This window comes from Juglans microcarpa x Juglans regia, chromosome 4S (assembly GCF_004785595.1).
Source record: "Juglans microcarpa x Juglans regia isolate MS1-56 chromosome 4S, Jm3101_v1.0, whole genome shotgun sequence".
NCBI classification, from domain to species: domain Eukaryota; kingdom Viridiplantae; phylum Streptophyta; class Magnoliopsida; order Fagales; family Juglandaceae; genus Juglans; species Juglans microcarpa x Juglans regia.
This window is the reverse complement of record NC_054601.1, coordinates 12,021,744-12,043,294: the sequence shown is the minus strand read 5'-3', so window position 1 is coordinate 12,043,294 and position 21,551 is coordinate 12,021,744. Positions and strand designations below refer to the sequence as shown.

Here is a 21,551-nt window from a genome sequence, read left to right as displayed (position 1 = left end):
GAAAGCTAGTGAACTCAGTGATGAAATCCGTCAAGACTTGCCCCTTCACTACGTTTCTTGGTAGGTAATTGATATCGAACTCGCTGAGCTCAATCAACTAGTTCACCATTACCCCCGATGTTTCTAGCCTATGCAAGACCTTTTTTAGTGGAAACTTTATTAGTACCTTCATGGCATGTGCCTAGAATTACGGTCTTAATCAGCACGCTTCCATCACCAAGGTGAGTGCTAGTAGCTCCATTTGCGGGTATCTCACCTCTAATCCTCTCAAGGCTCGATTGATGTATTACATCGAAATCTGTATTCTTCCTTCTTCCCTCACTAATGTCACATTTACCACTTCTGGCATTAGTGAGAGATATAGGTACATAGTCCCCTTGCTTGGTCTGGCTCAGCAAGTGGGGATTGGATAGGTAAGCTTTCAATTGTTTGAAAGCCTTGTTGCATTCGTCATTCCACTCGTGGTGCTTCTGCAGTATTTTAAAAAAGGGAAGGCATTTATCAATAGACCTTGATATGAATCTGTTCAATGTTATGATCTCGCTAGCCAAATTTTGCACTTCATTCAAGTTTCGTGGTGATGTTATATCCACTATCGCTTGAATTTTCTCCGAGTTAGCCAAAATTCCCATCTTTGATACCATGAAACCTAAGAATTTTCCCAAGCCAACTCCAAACGCACACATGGCTGGGTTTAGCTTCATGTTATACTTCTGCAAGATGGAGAATACATCTTTTAAATTTGTAATGTGTTCGTTGTTTTCTTTACTTTCAACTAGGACATCATCCACGTATACCCCCATGTTGCGCCTGCTCTTTTGTTTGAACATGCAGTTAATGAGACGTTGGTATGTCACCCTCGCATTCTTCAGCCTGAGTGGCATTACTACGTAGCAGTATAGTTCTTTAGTTGTTATGAAGGATGTCTTTTCCTAGTCATTTTTCATAGACCTTTATTTGGTTGTAGCTAGAGTAGGCGTCCATGAAGTTCAATATCCAATGCTCTACGACTAAATCCATGATCAAATCGGTCCTCGGTAATGGGAAGCTATATTTGGGACATGCCTTATTCATGTCGATGAAGTCCATGCACACTTGTCATTTCTTGCTCAACTTCTTTACCAACACTACATTAGAGAGCCATTCTGACTAATGTGATTCCGGATGAATCCTACTTCTAGTAGGCGGTCCACCTTTTCTGCTATTGTCGCATTCTTTTCTACGCTAAAGTTCCACTCCTTATGTCTGACTTTCCTAGTTTGGGGATCAACAAAGAGAAGATGCTCTATTATTTTTGAGTCTATCATAGTCATGTCTCCATGGCTCCACGTGTATATATCCTTGTTCATCGGGAACTTCATCTTTAAGTGGTACGTTGACGTGATCGCTTTCATTTTGTTCAGCGTGGGGTGACCAGTGATCGCATTATACAATGAACAAGCTTTCACGAATAAAAGTCTATCATCATTGTGGTCATGTGGGACCCAATCCTTGTCGTGATGGGTAATACGATTAACAACAACTGGCTGTACCGTTTCCCCCAAAACCATTTCAATGGTGTCGAGGCTGGCCACAATCTGTCCTGATCAATGCCCAAATTCACAAAGGCATCACAGAAGAGGACATCAACCAAACTTCTATTGTCAATCAAAATCCAATGAGTAGTGTAGTTTACAACCAATAGCATCACCACCAAAGTGTTGTCATGTAGGCAGAGCACACAATTGCACTTCTCGGCATTGAAGCATATGGGAGCAATCTTTTTGACCCTGGCATGTTTTGCAGGTGTGTCGATAGCAAAAGCTTCTTTGTACTGGCCTTTCTTATGGATGATGATGCCTCACCACCAGCGAAACCTCATATTATTGTTCTAATCTCACTGATTGGCTGGTTATTGTTCATGCTTGAGTGGGCCACTCTGGACCCTTGATAATGTGGGTGAGAGCCCTTTCCTTTTCTCCAATTGTACCAGTTGCCTCTGACCTTTTCATCATTTTCTTACCTTATTCCACTCTTACCCACCTTTTTTGGCCTTTTATTCGCACTGTTTATCTCCACCCTTCAAGGATTGGTCAACACTTTAAAAGTGCCTTCAGTATTGAAGAAGTCGTCTACTCTATCCATGAACTCCTATAAAGTTATCGAAGTCTTTCCTACCAACTCAATCATGAATGGGCTTTTAGGCTAGACTCCCTCTAAAAAGGATGCCAAGGTTATCTTTACATCCTAATCATAAGCCGTGAGACTTCTTTGTCGAACATGGTAAGATAAGCCTTCTGACCTTCGTCCTTCCATTGTTTCACGGTGATGAGGAATCAGCCGGTCGTCTCCTTCTTCTGTTGGCCATGAATTGCATCAGAGATTGGCAGCCTAGCTCCTCAAAACTGGTTATAGAGCCCGCTTGTAAACTCCCAAATCAACTTCATGCTGCAACTTTTAAGTTAAAGGGAAAGCCTATACACAATTTCTCCCTAAAATCTATGGAGGGTCATATGGGCCTTAAAGGTCTCCAGATGCTCCACTGGATCTTTGGATCCATCATAAAGGAATATTTGTGGCACCTTGAATTTCAACAGAAAAGGGGCCAACATTATCTCCCTACTATATGGTTGATCTATGCTACTTAGTAAGTTGTCAACCGACAAAGACGGCCACATTCGCCTTACCATATCCTCGTGTTTTTCAATGAGATCACGTAGGTCGTCATGTATCTTTCTCTTCTTGTCTTGATCACTTTGGGATGTTCTCCTTTTGGTCTGGGACTTTTCATCATGATGTCTGTCTTACTCCCGCGTTTATGCTTTTTCATAGTTAACCTCGCCCCACTTCAAGGCCTTATTTCTTTTTGCAAGGCTTCCGCCTTCAGTGCCATGTGTTGCAACTTCTCCTTCATCTCTACAAATCTCCTATCTAGCTTAGTATTACCATCGTCCATCATAAATGCTTCTTGGTCACGAATTGTGTGTGAGCGTATGGTTGCAAGCATTCGGACCTTTGTATTTCTACGAATGAGATCCTACAGACTATGTCAAATTGCTGAAGCAATTTCTTGCCTCATCTTCAGTTGAATGATAGTCTCACAACAAGAACGAAAGCTCAGGGTCGTAAACATAGGAATCCTGCAACGATTAAGTCAGTGCGGGTGATGTCATTATGGAAAGTTCAGGCTTCAGAGAGCTTTCGGGATGTACTTGTTGATCTATTTATAGATGATGAGAAAACTAGTATGGCATTGTTCCTCTGAGGACATGATTTCTGGGATATGACATGGTAATGCCTCTGTTAATGCAACCTATGAGGCCTAATTTGACCGTTAACAGGGTAGGTTGGTGCGCATATTTTACCCAGATTTCTCTCTATGTCAGTTGGTCTTGAAAAGACTGTTTGGCAATGATTTCGGACAAAGAAGTGTTAAGATGTTCGAATCTTGTAGTGAGACGTAGGGTGTAACCGATCCGGTTTTGGACAAAATTTAGGATCGAACTGGTATGTACCGGTTTTGTATTTTCTAAAACCGATTACGCACCTGTTACCCTCCTAAACCGGTATCTCCGGTTTTACTGGTTTCCGGTCCGGTCCGGTCCGATTTTTCGATTTTTTAAAGTGTAAGTTTATCATTAAAAAATAAAAATCTGTTAATAAAAAAAAATGCTTCAAAAAATCTGTTCCTATTACAAAATCTGCACTACTAAAAAAATCTATTTTAGTAAAAAAATATGTTTTAGTAAAAAAATTAGTATTAGTTATAAACTTATATATTAGTATAGCTATATAATATATTAGACTATATAATAGTATTAATATTATACTATTAGTATAGTTATATATTAGTATTAGTTATAAACTTATATATTAGTATAGCTAAATAATATATTAGACTTATATATTAGTATTAGTTATAAACTTATATATTAGTATAGCTAAATAATATATTAGACTATATAATAGTATTAATATTATACTATTAGTATAGTTATATATTAGTATTAGTCATAAACTTATATATTAGTATAGCTATATAATATATTAGACTATATATAATATAATTTAAGATATATATATATATATATATATATATATTTCATGTTTAAAGCATATGATCAATTAAATTTTCATCTTCAAGATTAAACTTTTATTTTATAAATTATAATAACATCATCTTATATATAATTATATTAATAACATATAATCAAACAAATTACAAATGTTCATATTTAAGATTAACATTTTTTCCCAACCGGTCCGGTTCAGTCCGGTTCGGTTCTGAAAATTGTAGAACCGGAACCGGTCTGGTTTCGGCCTGTTTGCATAATTCAAAAATCGGTTCCGGATCGGACCGGTTTAAAATCGGTCCAACCGGTCCTATTCGGTCCGGTCCGGTCCTATTCGGTCCGGTCCGGTCTACTTTTTTAATTTTTCAGTTTAAATTTACATTCCTAGTGAGACGGTGTATTTTGGCTTACCCACCCATTACTTGTTTTATCGTGGGTAGGCCCCCACATGATTAGGCTATTAGTCGGACATGATTATCTCAACTTTATTTTCAAACTTGAAGATCAAATTAAAACTAGTGTGCCAGCCTCCCAACTTTTGTCAAGAGGAACGTATATGTAATCACGTTACAAATTTCGTTACATATTTTCTTTCTAGAAAAAAAATGATATTCTTAAACTTTTTAACTATAGTTGTTTTAGGGCTGATTTGGATAATGAGATGAGATAATTTTAGATGAGTTGAATAAAATATTATTAGAATATTATTTTTTAATATTATTATTGTTTTGAGATTTGAAAAAATTAAATTATTTATTATATTTTGTACGAAAATTTAGAAAAATTGTAATGATAAGATGAAATGAGTTAAGAGTGTCTCTGTATCCAAGCATGGCCTTATTATCCTCTATACAATATCAAATATTTAAAAAAAGAATTGAACAATAATTGGTTGAAATGTTGGTAAAAAGTTTGTGAGTAACACCAAACTAAACTAAATGATAAACATCTGATTTACAAAAAGATTCCACAAAAATGAAACTCACATATTAATGTAGTTTGTAGTAATACATTAAATTATAACTCTTTTTATTATAAGTAATCAAAGGTATCATATTTAGTTACATCAATTTGTAAATTTTATTTTTTATTTATTTATATAAACTTAATACTTTTTTTAGAGTAAATTAGATTAATGGCATTCATTTCGGTATGCCTATTATCACTGATTGTTTTCTTTTGCCTATTCCATTTAAAACTTAATTATATATTGAATTATTTATCTAAACTCGATATGATATGCAATAGAATATTATTTATTTTCAACTTTTTTATTATGTTTTAGATTTTTTTTTTTTCATATTAGCATATCTTGTGGTTTTTTTTTTTTAAATAAAATATATTTTATTTTAATTATCATAATTTATAGCAGGCACTTTCTCGATATTTTATGATTAATAACTTAACCATTATATCTTTCATTCTAATTAAATTATTATTATTTATTTATATTTCCAAAACAAACCGATCGATAAAGTCTGAGCATATATTTTACCCCTGTTTGGATTGGAGTAGAGATGGTGAAAAAAAAAGGAATTTGGAGATTTCTAGATCGATTTTTCGCAAGTAATGAGAGTAATCAGGAGGAGAAAAATAATATGATCGTTCGGAGAGATAGAAAATCAACTTAAAAGGTGGATGTCTAAGTTACTGTACATCTACATATATGTTGAGCTACTATAGTTAAGAGCTTGTATGGCTATTGGATACATAATTCAATGAATGCTACTTTTGACTTCATTAGCCAAAGTTTGACTAGGGCTGTATTTGAATGTTGAGTTGAACTCAGTTGTTTATGAATAATAGTGAATTGAGTAATGGAGAGAGTTATGTGGGACTATCTAAACTGAGTTTAAAGTGTGTTTAGATATTAAGATGAGTTTAATACTTTTTATGAGAAATTGAAAAAGTAATTTGAGAGTTGAGATGAGTTTAGTAATTTGAGAGTTGAGTATTTGGGTGTTAGACTCATAAACTGAGTTCAGTTGAATCTTGCAACCAAATACAGTCAAAACAAATGGCTACACCATTATCAATGCTATGAGAGCAATGTCATTGACAATGGTCTAAACAAAGTCAAAGTCAAAATTTATTTAAAATCACATAATTTGCCTTTTATCTTTGTCATTCAAGATATAACTCCACATTGAATTATCTATCTATTAGTCAAAATAATAATAAAATATTAATTTTTTAATAATACTTTTTTTATAATTATTTTTTTCAAATTTTGTAACTATACTAACCATATATTAATTAATAATTAAATTAATAATTAAATTATTGTTTGACAATTATTTTTTTTCAACCTAATTATCCAACAAACACATTTTACCAACCCTGATACTGAGACTTTATAATGATAAAATTGAACATTAATTTAATCGATTTTTTGGTTAAATTAACAAATATATATATATATATATATATATATATATATATATATATGTATATATCACATAACAAACACAAGAGAGCTTAAGACCTAACCTCAAGTAATCAAAAAGTAAAAAGTTGCTTAAAGATTAAATGTAAAATAATGTAGAATATCAAACTCTTGGGTTTATATTGAAAATTGGTAAACAGTAACTCTCCAAATATGACTTTTGCAATAGATTGATTGTAGCTCATAGTCTTACTTGAAGGCATTTGGCTAGTTCAATGCAGAGGATTTAATAAAAAAAAAAAAAAGTTATATTTTTTACTTCACTGAAATTTGATTAATCCAATGCCAATGCTCTAAGATCGCCTTTCAAAAGTTGCACAACCTGGTATCCAAGTTCAAATGCATGTAATGGAACTTTGTTACATGATTTTTTTTATGGATACATAGTTATGTTAGGAAGGATATGGCATTGAGCTATAAAATATTCAATTCCAAATAGCCAATTCAACGTAGGACTTTTTTTTCCCCCTAAGCAAGTTCAATTCATGATTAACCAAAGCAGCAAAGCAACAAAATCTTGTTAGTTATACAGTATTGGTGGAGGGTCTTTCCCACTGTGGAAAGTTAACAGACATTGGAGAATGCTAATAAGGGGTATGCTACCATATAGAAGCTTGAAAGTTGACTATTGCGCAATATTGTGCACTCATCGATTTTGAGATCGATGTATTTTCTTCATTTGTCATTCTTCAAAGTTGCTTAGTAGATACTTGATATCTCTAATAATGAAATGTATTGTCCAGTTTGTTGTCTGCTTTGCTTTGGTAATTGTCTGCACAACTTGCTTTGAGTCTCCTTGGATGTACATCTTGTTCAGGCCTCTGTTTTGGGCTTCTTGGATTGCAAGTAGCGCTAATGTGGCTTCTCCAATGTTGGGATTGATGCTATGTAGAAATTTGGTATTTACAAAGACATCAGCTCCATTTTTAGATTTACATACTACTGCTGCAACACTGTCATGGTTTCAGACTGCTGCATCAAAGGTTAATAGATGGAAGCCTACATGTAGGAGTGATCTTAAGGACTCTTCCAGTTGGTTTTTTTCTCTCCAGCCTTTGATGTGCTCATTGAAAGTATTGAAAACTTTGGAAATAAACAGGTCAATGGTTGGGATGATTGAGTTGTGAATAACTTGATTTCTTAGAAACCAAATATTGTCCATGGCTAGGGTGGCGAAGAGTTGGAAAGCTTGAGTTTCATCTTCAGACAAGGATAGCTCTAAAACTAGGTTGAGAATGATCTTGATCCAATTTGAGATTAGTTGAAATGCAAACTAAGCAATATTAATGGGCAATTTTGATTGTCTCCGTAGGATCCTTAAGAAGGGACAGCTTAGAAATAAATGGATAATACTTTCCTCTTTAGTTTTACATAATGGGTAGTGTATTTGATCATCTTCAAGAGGAAGAACTCTTTTTAAAAGAGATTTGGTGGGAAGAACATTGTGCTGAATTTTCAAGGAGGAATTCTAGCCTGTCTTGCATTTTCAGTCTCCAAAGTTTCCTCCAAGTCTCAGCTGAGTAAGGGGTTGGGTTGGTTTGCTGGGTGTTTATCATGGCTGCATATGCTGATTTGAATGCCAGTTGAGTGATGAACCTAGTTGATTTTTTTATCAGTAGCTAAGTAGTTATAATTAGAAAGAGGAATTGTTTGGATCTCATTGACAGTTTCAGTGGAGAAAAGAGCTTGGAGGAGGATAATGTCCCATCTTCTAGGTTTCTCAAGGGTTAATTCCGAAACTTTTAGACTGGGCTCCATGGTATGGTTGTTCTGATTTGGTTGAGGCTTGGAGGTTTGCAATGTGGGAATCCAAGGGTCAAGCCAAGCTCTAGCGGTGGTACCATTATTAACCTGAAAACAATAGCTTGACTTCATGAAATCTCTTTGTTTTAGGAGGCCTTTCCAAAACCAAGACTCAGTTTGGGATTTACTTAAAAAAAAAGTATTCCTCATAAACTTATTAGTAAGGAGATTTTTTCAAAGATTGTTGTCGTTGTTTATGATGTGCCAAGTATACTTGGAGATGAGGGCTTTGTTGAAGAGAGAGTTGTTCTTGAGGCCAAGCCCTCCTAAGGATTTTGGTTGGCAGATGAATTTTCAAGACTTGGGCGTGTAGGGTTTGGTGTTCTGTTCATTAGTTCCCCACCAAAATCTTCGAAAAGAAGCCTCCATTTTATTTGTGATGGATTTTGGCACGCTCATAGTAGACATTAGGTAGGAAGGAATTGCGCTGGCTACTATTCTGATTATAGTAGTTCTCCCAGCTTGAGAGAGTATTTTTGTTTTCCAACCTTGCAGCCTATTTTGAATATTTTCAAGAATATCTTTAAAAATATTTTCCTTAGAAGCATTGATGAAGAGGGGTAGACCAAGGTATCTAAGTTTTGTTGGGATTTTTTAAAGTCGAGGATCTCTCTTATCTCCTATTTGTTTCTGATGTGAGTACGGTTGCTGAAGTGGATGGAAGACTTTTCAAAGTTGATTTTTTGGCCAGACCAAGATGAGTAGGTGTCAAGACAGTTTGCAAATACTTTAGCAGTTTGGGTTGTTGCTGAACCCAAAAGGATGAGGTCATCAGCAAAAAGGAGGTGGGAGAGTGGTGGGCCTCTTCTTGAGATACTAAACCCCTCCAAATTTTTGCCAATTTTTCTTTGAGAATCAACCTTGAAAGAACCTCACTACCCAGAATGAAAAGGAAAGAAGATAAGAGATCCATTTGTCTAAGGCATCTAGTGGGCTAGAAAAAACCAGTGGGTGAGCCATTGATGATGATGGAATATGAAACAGTTGAGATACATTCTTTGACCCAATTGATCCATTAATGGTTAAAACCAAAAGATTTAAAAATTGAGAGAAGGAAGGGCCATTCCACAAAGTCAAAGGCTTTCTCCATATCAATCTTTATGGCCATATTACCTTTATTACCTCTCTTCTTTTTCAGATGGTGAAAGAATTCTTGTGCCATGATTGTATTTTCTTGTACTAGTCTGTCTGGCACAAAAGCTATTTGGTAAGGAGAGAATAGGAATCTTTGGGCAATAATATCTTTAATCTATTTGCCAAAATCTTTGCTATAATCTTATAGCAGACATTGGATAGACTTATGGGACGGTAGTGGTGGACAACATTTGGGTTTTCAATCATGGGAATAAGGGCAATATTAGTGTGGTTCATTTCCTTGAGAATTTTCCCATGAATGAAAAAACTTTTGATGGCAACTTGCAAGTCTTCCTTGATTAGGTTCCAGTAGTGCTTATAGAAGAGACCTGTGAATCCGTCTAGGCCAGGGCTTTGGAGGAAGGGATTTGTTTGATTGTGTTTAGGATTTCTAATCAAAAGGGATTTTGCAGAGAAAATCATTCTCAGACTCATAAACTTTGTTAGGGAACGAAGATTCGATCTCATCAGCTATTTTAGGAGTGGAAGTATTATAGATCATTTGGAAGTGTTCCTAAAATTTTGTTTTGATGACAGAGGGGCCAGAAGTCCATTGCATGACCTCTATTTTCATATTATCAATACTGTTCTTTTTGCACCATATGTAAGTGGAGGTGTGAAAATATTTGGTGCTGATGTATGTGGTTGTTAACTAGGTGTTTCTTGATTTGTGGCACTAGAGGAATTCTCCTCCTCTAAGTTGCTCGTTGAGATTCTCTCTGATGTCCTCTTCCAAATTGATAGAGCTTTGGGTTGGCACTAATTTTTGGATATCATTGAGGGTGTTGTTGAGGTTTTTGATTGTTGTTTGGATGTGACTAGAACAATTTATATTCCAGTATTTTAAGGCTTGCTTTGTGGAATTAAGTTTTCTAGTGAGAATGTAAGCAGGGGTTCCTACAAAATGAGTGTGCCAGGCCTTCTTAACAACCTCAAAGCTAGTTTGGTCTCTTATCCAAAATTCCTCAAACTTGAAAGATGTTTTCCCATTTTAACTAATTGTGGTTTCCAATAAGATTGGGGAATGATTAGAGGACACACTGGGAAGTGCTTTTATGGTGGCATCAGGGAACAGGTTATTCCAATTGAGGTTTGCTACTCCACGATCAAGTCTTTCTCAAATGTTGTTATGGTCGTGTTTGTTGTTTGTCCATGTGAAGTGAGGGCCTGAGTGTTCTAAGTCTATCATGTTGTGATGTTCCATGTAAAGGTGCAGATCATTCAGTGATGAGGTAGTTGCGAAGGCTTGGCACCAATTTTTTCTGATTGCTTGAAAATGGTATTAAAATCACCTATTGATATCTAAGGGCAAGAGTAATTTTCAATGAAAGATTTTAGGAGACTCCATAAGTGTGGTCTATGCTTTTTTTTTTTTTTTTTGTCAGGACAGTAAACTAAATTCAGAAGCCAAGAGATATGAGTTGGATTAGAGTAGACTAACATGACTATTACATTACTATAAATATAAACAGTTTCAACATCAAGTCAATGACACCACATAAACAAAAGATCTCCCTATTTCCTAGAAGGGGGATAATTTACAAAGTGAGAAAATCCTAGCCTATTCACAAAAGTAGTAATATTTACCTTCTGCAATAAAGTTTCTGAAAGAAAGATAGCACCAGGATTGTGAATCCTAATATTGGCCTTGCAATCTCTAATTGCTTGAGATTGGCCAATACCCCGGCAATTCCATGTCTGTATCTTCATGGATCCTCTGGTAGCAAATCTGACCCTACCACTGTGGTCGTTGGATTCAAAGGGAAGAGATTCATAACTTGAGAGTTGGAGATATTACCGTGCTACTCAACATTGTCCAGATTGTATGGTGAGAATTGATGCTTCTTTGAGATATGCCTCGGGGCACGTCTCTTCTTGCTTTCGAGTATGGCTGGAGAGGTGCTGGAGGCTTCTTCTTTGTTTTCCCCCGTCACTTCGCTTCTTTCTAGGTAAGCATTGGGATGTTGCTTGAGGTTTCCTCTTCTCCCATTAAGTCCATTGGAATGATAAAGTTTAGGCTGCATCTTTTGGACGGCTGCGATTATGCTCTGCTTCTTGATGCTATGTTCTTTCTTTTCCTTAGAGCTTGTGTTTCAGGCAGAAGAAATATGAAATGGGTTGGTTCTTTGGTGGGTTCAGTGTTAAGGTGCTGGGAGATTGTGTCATTTTCCGTTGGGCTGGTATTTTGAGGTTGGGGTGGGTTGATGTAACTCCCTGCTTAATTAACCCTTGATTAACCCTTAAGTACACTAGATTAGACTTTTAATTATAGTTTAATCACTTTCATTAAGGTTGTTAGTGGGATTAGTATTAATGTTGGTACTTAGTGTTAATGAGCTAAGGATTAGAGAGACAAGCCCATTAGTAATTTTGGTGAGGCTTTTTAGAACCCAAGTATATTCATGGGCCTAGCCCAAGAAAACCTTGAACCAAGCCCTTAGGAAATCAAGGCTAGTTTTGGCCTAAGTATAGCAAGATATAAGGCTTTTGATATAGATTGGACCCTTGACCCTTTTCGAGCCCCTATGGCCTAAAGTCATGTTTGGACTCATTTTACAATTTAAAGACCAATGTCTCAATACACTATACCATTAGTTTCCTTAAGCCCAAATCACACTCAAAGTACCTAAATTAAGTTTTGAAAATTGGCTAAGGCCATTAACCATCATACTTGAGGTTAGTGCACTTTAAGCCATGCTTTGAAACTTAATCATGCTTAATCTTTTCTTAAACTTTTTAATTCAAATTTTCTTGTCTTAATACTCCCTTAAACCATGATTATACCATGTTAATACCCTAGCTAAACCATCCCGCATGTCAGTAAGAAAAATGATATAACAAGCCTAAACCATGCTTCAATCGGTTTTGTGCATTGCCCTTTGTAATACTTGGACTATTTTGCTCTTGAGTCCAACATTTTTGTGGTTTGTCCTCAAGGGTAATATGATCCTTAAATACCTCATGAGACCCACCCAAACTCAGTTTGAGCCTTGGACGAAGTTGGTTGCATCAACCAACTCAAATAACCAAACCGGGTGCACCTTGGTCTAGTTTGTGTATGAACCATTTGGATTGAATTTGAACTAGCCTCCTACCATGGTTTGCACCACCACCCCACACCACCTCCTTCTCCACCGAATCACCAAGAAGTCCCATGACCATCATGAAGGATTTTGACTCTTTTGGCTGCCTAAAAACATTCAAAACCTAATCAATTTTTTGCCACCACAAAACCACTTCCATCCACCTGTTTTCAAGGGTGGTTTGAGGAATCTTCTGCTATCCAAATGATGCCCTACGACCTGGAGTCATCTACAAGACCCTTGCAGCTACTATGGAGAGGAAATGATGGTGGTTTAGGACATTATTTCATTCTGCACAAGTGACCGAAGCTTATGCAAGCAAATATGAAAATTTTTCAGATTTGAGCACCTCCCACTTCACCCAATTATCAAGCACCCAAGCCAACGTCCCTCACCCCTTGGCCATGTGGCGCCCCCGACCCTCATGTACAGAAAACTCAGGAATCGAGACGCCCAGATGATGACAACACGGTCGTGCATCCCAACGATAGTGCCAAGTGTGTGTACATGCAACAATGTACAATGAACAACACAACAGATAATTTAAATAAGTCAAGTAAGTACCAGAATTTTTAATACAAATTTACATAAGTAAAATGTTTAAAGAGAGTTATACAGTTATCCAAAATAAAATATAATACAAGGTCCAAATATAAAAATGAGTGATCCCAAATCACTCCTCGGGCGGAGCCGAATCCTCAGGCTCACCCTCACCATCATCTGCATCGAAATCTGTTTACCATAAAACGGTGTCGTAGGTAAGTATAATCCAAACAACCATCGAGAATAAAAATGCATTAATGCAACCAACAATTATGCATATATATGTTGAAATATGCATTATGTCCAAAACATCATTTTCTCCGAAAATGAATATTTTCCAATGCACGCAAAAAATCTCATTTGGCCCAAAATATTTCCATAAAAATATTTCCCACCATTTTCCCTGAAAATGGCCCAAAACAATAATCCACCATCTTCCAAGAAAATGGTTCACACAAAATCATATTATCCAATACACGTTTTTTTTCCAGAAAATAGTCCAATAATCCATTTTAACCGTATGCACCATGATCTCCCCTAGGGATCATCCGCACACCCTGACTCCCTTCGTCACACCACGGGTAACGATCGTGCGAGTGACTTCGTAATGAGCGATGCCTATTTCCGCGTCCAGCGCATTCGTGGCCAAACATCCTCTAACCCCCGCCAGCAGAGGGACCACAGAGTCGGCACGAGAGCATTACCATCTCGTCCGATCCCGTTGTCGGCTAGCGACAATCCAGGGAACGTCACTCAGTATATTCTGCTCCTGAGTGACTAGAGGAGCTCCACCGAGATAATGCCCCATCTCGGCTTGGGGTCGTGATACACACGCATCCAAAAATCATTTTTCACATAAAAACTCAGTTTTCAATAAACACATGAACATGAATGCAATTACACGAAAACTCAGTTTTCATTTACAAACATGATCATGTGTGCAAATATGCAATGTGCATGAAACGACACAATATCCAACATCCAACAATTCACAACACAATCCAAACATACAAACAACTCCAACCTTCAATCCATCATACTCCCTTACTCCTCGGACTCAGTCCGGCACAACCAACCAGATCACTGTAAAATGAGTTAGTGCAAAAATACATTTAAGTCATGAAAGTTCTTTAGGAAAAATACTTACAGCGCTATAGTATAATTTTCGAGGGATCACGGAGGTGTAAGAAGTGGCGGCATAGCAATGTAACGGTGCAAAATGCACTGTGGCCGTGGGTCTCAAAATGCAAGATTTTGAACGAGGACAAACGAAGACTTGAGATTACTAGAGAAGGGCTTAGAGATGTCGGTTAAGCTAATGGTGACAGTGGTTGGCCATGGGTGGTGGCGTCGGAGGTGTTTGGAGACCAAAATGATCAAATCGAAAAAGTGGATGGTGGAGCTTTATCGGTGGCGGATTGGAGCTGAGGATGGGTGGGTTAGGTTGCTGGGAGGTCAAGGATGATGTGGTGAAGAGACGGTGGCTGGAGGTGGCGCGACGGCGGCGCTGGAACAAATGGTGGACGCAGCTTGAAGCCGTGCGTGGAGGAGAATGACGGCGCGAGAGGGGTTGGGAATGGAGGGGGTGGTCGCCGGCCGGAGATGAAGAGAATGGGAAGGGCAGTGTTGACCATGGCGGCGCATGGCGGCAGGCTGGGGGAAAGAGACGCACGGAGAGAAAGGAGAGGGAGGGAGGTCGCATGGGCTGGAAGAGAAGCAGGGAAAAAAAGAAAGAAGGAAAAGAAATAAGAGAAAGAAAAAGAGGAGAAAAAGAAAAAGGAAAAAAGAAAAAGTGAGGGAAAGAAATGAGGTCCAATCCTCACATCTTGGGTCACAAAAAATAATCCAACGAAAAATATTTCAAAACAGCAAACTAAATAAAATAATTTAAATGTAGTGATTAAATGAAAATAAAATAATGAAATCCAACAATAAATTAATTTAAAATAAAAAGCAATTTAAATGCATAACAATAATTAATATATAGAAAGCATATCACAATAATTTTCACAAATTAAAAATCATAAAAAAAAATAAACCAACTAAAAATCCGATAAATTTAAAACAAAAGAATCAATTTTTAAATTAATAAAAATAATCCTTCAATTAAAAATACACTAAAATACGGGGTGTTACAGGCCACTTATGAATACTTCCCTCCCTTCTCATTTCACCCACACCACAGCTCCAAGCATCCTCTTGAGCTTTGAGAGCATTTCCTCCTCTTAGAGATCAAAAGAGTGCAAACCGAGTGAGTTTTGGTGAGTTCTTGAGTATTCTTGTATAAGGTAGTCTAGAAAGCTTGGAAGACCACGAAAACTTGTAAGTTTTCTTCCTTTTGATCTTACCTAGCATGTCAAGCTTTTTTTCCAAGTGTTGGTACGAAATTTGGTTGATTTTGGAGAAGGTTATGATGCTTAATGAAAAACCAAGTCAATTAAAAGAAGGTTTGAATGATTGAATATTTTTAATTGAAAATTTAGCTATGGTATGTCTTAAGCATGATTTGATATGATCTAACATTGTCCTAATATGATTATGGAAGGTTAAATTTGTGATTAGAAGCATGCCATGGTAGGTTTTAAATCTATATTTGTTTTATTATCAAGCATGAATCAATTTTAAGCATATTGTTGATTAAAGATTTCTTAGTTTTGATTAAGTGTTGGGATGAAAGTGATTACTCAAGGATTAGACTTCATAATGTCCTTAAATATGTTAATAATAATTGATGATTAAAGAAAATCTCATATGCCTGCATTCATAGGGATCAATAGTTGAAAATACACATAGGCATCAAACTAGGATGCATGCCACGGGTTGGGACTAATTGAAAAAGTTTCACTTTGACTTTTGAAAATCCAAGGGCATAGATGGTTTTAGAATGCCAAAAATATGAAGTCCATGAAATTTAGTTAAATTTGGAATTCGTTTGCAATTAGTAAAAATTTAAGGTCTAAATGACAAGTTTTGAAAGTGTAGGGGTATTTTTGGAAATATCCAATTTTTGAAGTATTTGATTTTGAACCTATATATAAGGGTATTAATTCTAACTTAATATATACACGATTTACGCAGCTACAGCGCTAATTTCAAATTTTCTTAGAAGTTTGTAAGTTGACTTCTAACTTACACCTTGATAAATTTCTTATGAATTATTGATAAATGCTTCATTTATTATTCAATTATCATTTTGGGCATAATTTATCTTGTTATATGACACATTGAGTGCATACTTATATAACATATGTCATTTTTACCATTTTTACATATTACATTTATAAAAGTCATTTTCTTGCATAAAATTTACTATATTTGCACATGTCATGAAAAATATTTTTTTAAAAACATAGCATGAAAATCATTTTGTCACGACCCCAAAGGTCAGGATGGGGAATTATCCTGGTAGAACTCCTTTGTCCACTCTAGAGTGTATAATAATGGAGTGGTAGCCCCCAAGTTGACAAAAAATAGTCAACAGACTTCGAATAGATTCTTTTTAAAGAACGCCGAAGCGTAGTCAATATGTTATGACACCTAACGCTGGTGGATGTACATATTATAATTTTTATGATGTTATGTTATTTACCAATGCATTGTGAACGAGTTTATAGACAACGTAGTTTCAACGTAAATTATACTACGGTCACTGGCAGGTACTCATAGTGCATATGGGGAACTGTGACATTACCACACGTTATGTTATTAATTAAGATAATGATGTAAATCTATGATGATGAAAGTTTATGATGAAATTTTTATGTGGTAATAATATGACATTATTACAGTTTGATGTTCATAGTGTAAGTCTTTTATGCTTTAGATCGCATGAAGAGAATGATATGACTTTGTATATAAGTCTATGCTACTTTAGTATTTTGAACATGATGATTATCTAATGAAGTTGGGATATTTTAGTTATTCTGGCATATTTTTCACCTTTTATTTCCGCTACGATTATTGCATACTACTAGTTGCATATTAAAATGCATTACATATTAACTGTCATGAACGGGGGTATGTAATCTTGTACTGCATGTTCCGATGCTCTAAATCTCTGTTCTATACCAAGCAGGGATTTGGGGGCATACAGTTGATTTCCGTCTGATGTGGATTCAAATTTTGTGGTTGGAATGAGCTGGTTTCTGCCTAGTATGGGTTGAAGTTTTGGGCCTAGAATGTGTTGGAATGGATTGGTTGGAATGGGTTGGTTTCTGTTTGAAGTGAGCTGAAATTTTGAGGCTGGAATGAGTTGGTTTCCATCGGATGTGGGCTAAAGGTTATGCAGGCTCTACCTGAAGGGCTCACTAAAAGAGATATTTTTTGATTTTGGACCAAACTAACGTATGGGCTGTGGACATTTTTGAACCAAACTAAAGGTTATGAAGTTGCTTTTTCCTTCTAGATTTGTATTCTGGTTCAGGAGCTCAGAGGGATGAATTAAAGGCAAAGACGTGTGTTGCGATTTTGGCTGCAGTGTAGTAGTACAAGGATGTATTGTGTGGGTTTCAGTTGAGGCCACATGGTTGGACTGATTTGTTGTTTTCTCTGGAAAAGGTTGGATGAGGTAACTGACCATGTGTGAGACATTTTGAATGGTTGCTGCAAAGGACTGGTAATGTACCTCATTTTTGTGACTTTCATTTAAGCCTTTTGAATGACTTGTCTGCTAGTCCGGATGTATCGTGTATGGGTTGATCTGCATGGGTTCTCTTAGGTATTGCATGGCTGACTCCCAGGTAGAAGAAGCACAATACTAAAGTTGGAAAATGCACTGCTACCACCATTGAATTGCATGCTTTGTTGAATCTTTGTGATTTGTCCACTTGTTTCTCCCTTCCTTTCTGGTAATAATTTACCTTTTCCTTTGGTCGTTGGCTGGTTCTGGAATTGTTTGAGAACTGGTTGGTTGTTTACTAGATATTGATGTTGTTCATGGGTTCATTGATTCTGATTGGAGGTAGCAAAGTTAGTTTTTTGGGGATTGTGGGTTTGAAAATAAGTGCCTCTTTCATTGGCTCCTCAATTTTGTTGAATCTCCTTTGTTCCTGTCCTTCAGCATACATCCATTGTCCATATTGTGGTTCAGAATCACATTCATTAACTTGAGGGCAAGGCTGGTGAACATGGCTTAGACTTCCACATAAGTAACAAAACGTAGAGAGTCTCTTATACTTGAATGTGATTTTTGCAGGATGTATGTTGAGTCTAGGGAGAATGAACCCATCATGTAGAGGTTTCAAAGTGTCTATTTCAACCCTTATTCTAAGAAATCTTTCAATAGAAACTTGTGGTCAAATTCCAGTAAATTACCCATTATTCTGCCAGTCTTCTCTACATTATCTTGTGTCATCATTTCCCAAGGAAGTCCATGTATTTGTATCCAAAAAGCTGAGTATCTGAGATCCACTTTTTGTAGACTTTGACCTGGGAGCCACTCTTTAAGGATCATGTGATAACCTTTGAAGTTCCAAAGCCTTTGGCTGAAAATTCTGTTTTTGTCCTGTGAGGTTTGGAACGTGAGAATGGATGTTTTCTGCTCAAGATCTTCTATATTGAGTCTTGTGATGAAACTCCATATAGCTTTTATGGTGGTGTGGAAGGTGTATTTGCTTAAAGGTTTTGTCGATACAAGCTTGCCAACAAGGGCATGGTTAGTTACTATTTTTGCTGCTTCCGTTTCTGGTCCAAGGATAAGGTCGTTCCAGGATAAAGCTTCAGTTTGGGAAATGAGGTGGTCTATGTTCAGGTTGTGTTTCTTTCATGAATGAATGAATGTTTAATTTAGAAAGGTTGGTGTTAACGTGCTCTGTGATAAAGTTATTTTGGTGGGGTATGGTTGGTTTTGCTTTTCCAAGAATGTTGGATTAGGTCAAAGGGGTTGGTAAGGAAAGCTACTTAGAGAGAAAAGAACACTATGGGCGGCATAGCAGCACTACCGTCAATGGCTATAAAGTATAAAGTAGGTTTTTTATTTTTTATTTTCAGACTCGACGTTGAATATAAGTTTCTTGTTAACTCAATAGCAGTAGTTATTGTCAATATATAACTTGTGACTTGTTTCTTCCCCTATAATCTCGTAAACATTGTAACTTCATATTTATTAATTTAATAGCATTATTCTTAATTTAATAATAATAAATTCTAAATATTTAAAAGGATAAATATAAATATATTGACCATTCTAACCATTTAAATTATCATAAATATAAGTTTTAATATAGAGATCAATGAATAGAATCAGTTACTATATAAAGATCTTTTAATTAAGCTCCATATTGGTTTGTCAGAATTTATAAATAAAAATTAAAATAATATAGTTTAAACACTCATTTTAAAAAGAACTATAGTTCATGATATTGTACAATTTTTGTGATGAAATTAGAAAAGTAGGGAAAAAAAAACCAACAAAATAGATGTTTTCTTAAATTACAAATAGCTATAGAAATCATATTTCAATCAAAGGGGATGTAGCTCAAATGGTAGAGCGCTCGCTTTGCATGCGAGAGGTACAGGGTTCGATCCCCTGCATCTCCAACCGTTTCTCCATTTTCTTTCTTTTCTTAGGTTTCAATACCTTCACTCTACTCCCTTATACTCCAAACTAAGCTTAAGGTTGCGTTTGGATGGTGAGTTATAAATTCTTATAGTTGATTTACACTCAAAATTCATGGACGTAGACCTCAATACTAAACCACATAAATATTCGCCTCATTTATTTTCAGTCATAATTAAATAAGTTATTAATGAACATTCCAAACACACCACCAGCAGAAACCATCGCGTGAGAGAAGACTGTCATCTGATTATGTCATTGGCATTTGCCGCTGACCGGAAAATGCCATGGCTTTAATTGGTACTGGTAGGACTGAACAATGCACCAGCTAAACTTTATTTGATACAAATGTACATGTTATGGTATACTTTAGTTAAATGTGAATGAATCTCATATCACATTATTAGATTTTAATACTCATTTCAAATTCGGGTTTCGTTCATTGTATATTGTTTTATCTAGGACTTGGATCCGAGGTACTGGGCCAAAGTGTTTGGGTGCCTGGAAAATTACCAAGGCCATTGACAACAGGTTCTATTCTACACTTTGTCTATGCATGTTCAGGCATACTAGGTTGGTCTTTGCATGCAGTAGGGTTCAAGTTATGGATATTAACATTCTTGATACAGAATGATCCTCTGAAAGAAAGCCCAAAGTTTATGTAAATGCTACTCTACAGTGATGGAAGAAGCGACTTTTAGGAAGGAAAAACTATTATATCTTCATGATCTCAGCATAAGTGCCATTTGTGTATCTTTGAACTTGGTTTTAGGCTCTAATAGGATGTCCACACCAGCTGGGCTAGAGAGTGTATGATTGGAAAAATACTGATTGTTTCAGCTGATTCTCTACTAGATTTCCTTGAATCTGGTTATTACATAACAAAGGATAGAAATTGGCTTAGAACCGTGCACTAACAACAAGGAATACATACTTTTTCATGTCTTCATCTGTTGGATCTGTGCCAATTTTATTGTTCAGTTTAGCAATCTGTCAATGTATTTTTTGTATCTATCTTTTGCACGGTGATTTGACTGACCTCTCTTTATCTCTCTCTTTGCAGGTATATCTTCATATTGCTGGAAAATATGGTCTTCCTCGGGTATCCCTCGCAGTTGGTTTAACACTTCTCTCGCTCATTCTTTCGTGCTATCTATGAATGTGTATAGATATCATCATATATATATATATATATACGGCCATTAATTTCCCTCAATAATTCTAAGGGGAAGTGGAGGTGAGTCCATAAATAGGGAAGATACCGCCTTCTCTTTCTTCATCTGAATTGTTTTGGAAGTCTGATCTTGATTCAGCAAGTGCATGGAAAAATGTGATCTTTATGTCAAGATATAAAATAAATAATAAAATCTATATTTTTCTATCAGCTTAAACTTTTAAGATAAATGGTCATTTCACATGATATATGAGCAGATATCTTGAGTTCAAACCCTAACTGTATATTCTATCCTATTTAATTAAATATTTCACGTGTTGGGCCACTCATTGAGAGTCTGCTCTGAATTCGAACCCTGACTCTACAATCTATCTCATTTAGTTAAATATTCCAAGTGTTGGGCTACCCATTGAGGGGGAGTATAGCCCACACGTGAGGAAAAGTGTTAAGATATAAAATAAATAATAAAATCTACTTCTTCCTATCAGCTTAAACTTTTATGACAAGTGGTGATTTCACACTTGGTCGTAAATTAAATTACTTGATGCATTGGACCTTGCCCGTACTCTCTAAGGCTTGCCACGGAAAGTGTTCCATTGTTTCTAGGGGCCACGAGTTTGTGGTTTGGAATATAGAGAATTTCAGGTGAGATAATCAGTCTCTCTCTCAGGAATATATTTCAACTGTGCTGCAAAAATTGAGTTTTTTCTACTGCGCCTCAGTTTTTTAATTTATGAGTGTCTCTGCATTGTATTTGAAA

General features: G+C 36.1%; 1 non-coding gene across 1 annotated transcript; it reads left to right on the top strand.

Annotated features, from left to right (window-relative positions):
• Window positions 1–19,525: 19,525 nt before the first annotated feature.
• TRNAA-UGC lies at window positions 19,526–19,598 on the top strand. The gene has a single exon. It is a non-coding gene; the product is annotated as a tRNA-Ala (tRNA).
• Window positions 19,599–21,551: the final 1,953 nt, after the last annotated feature.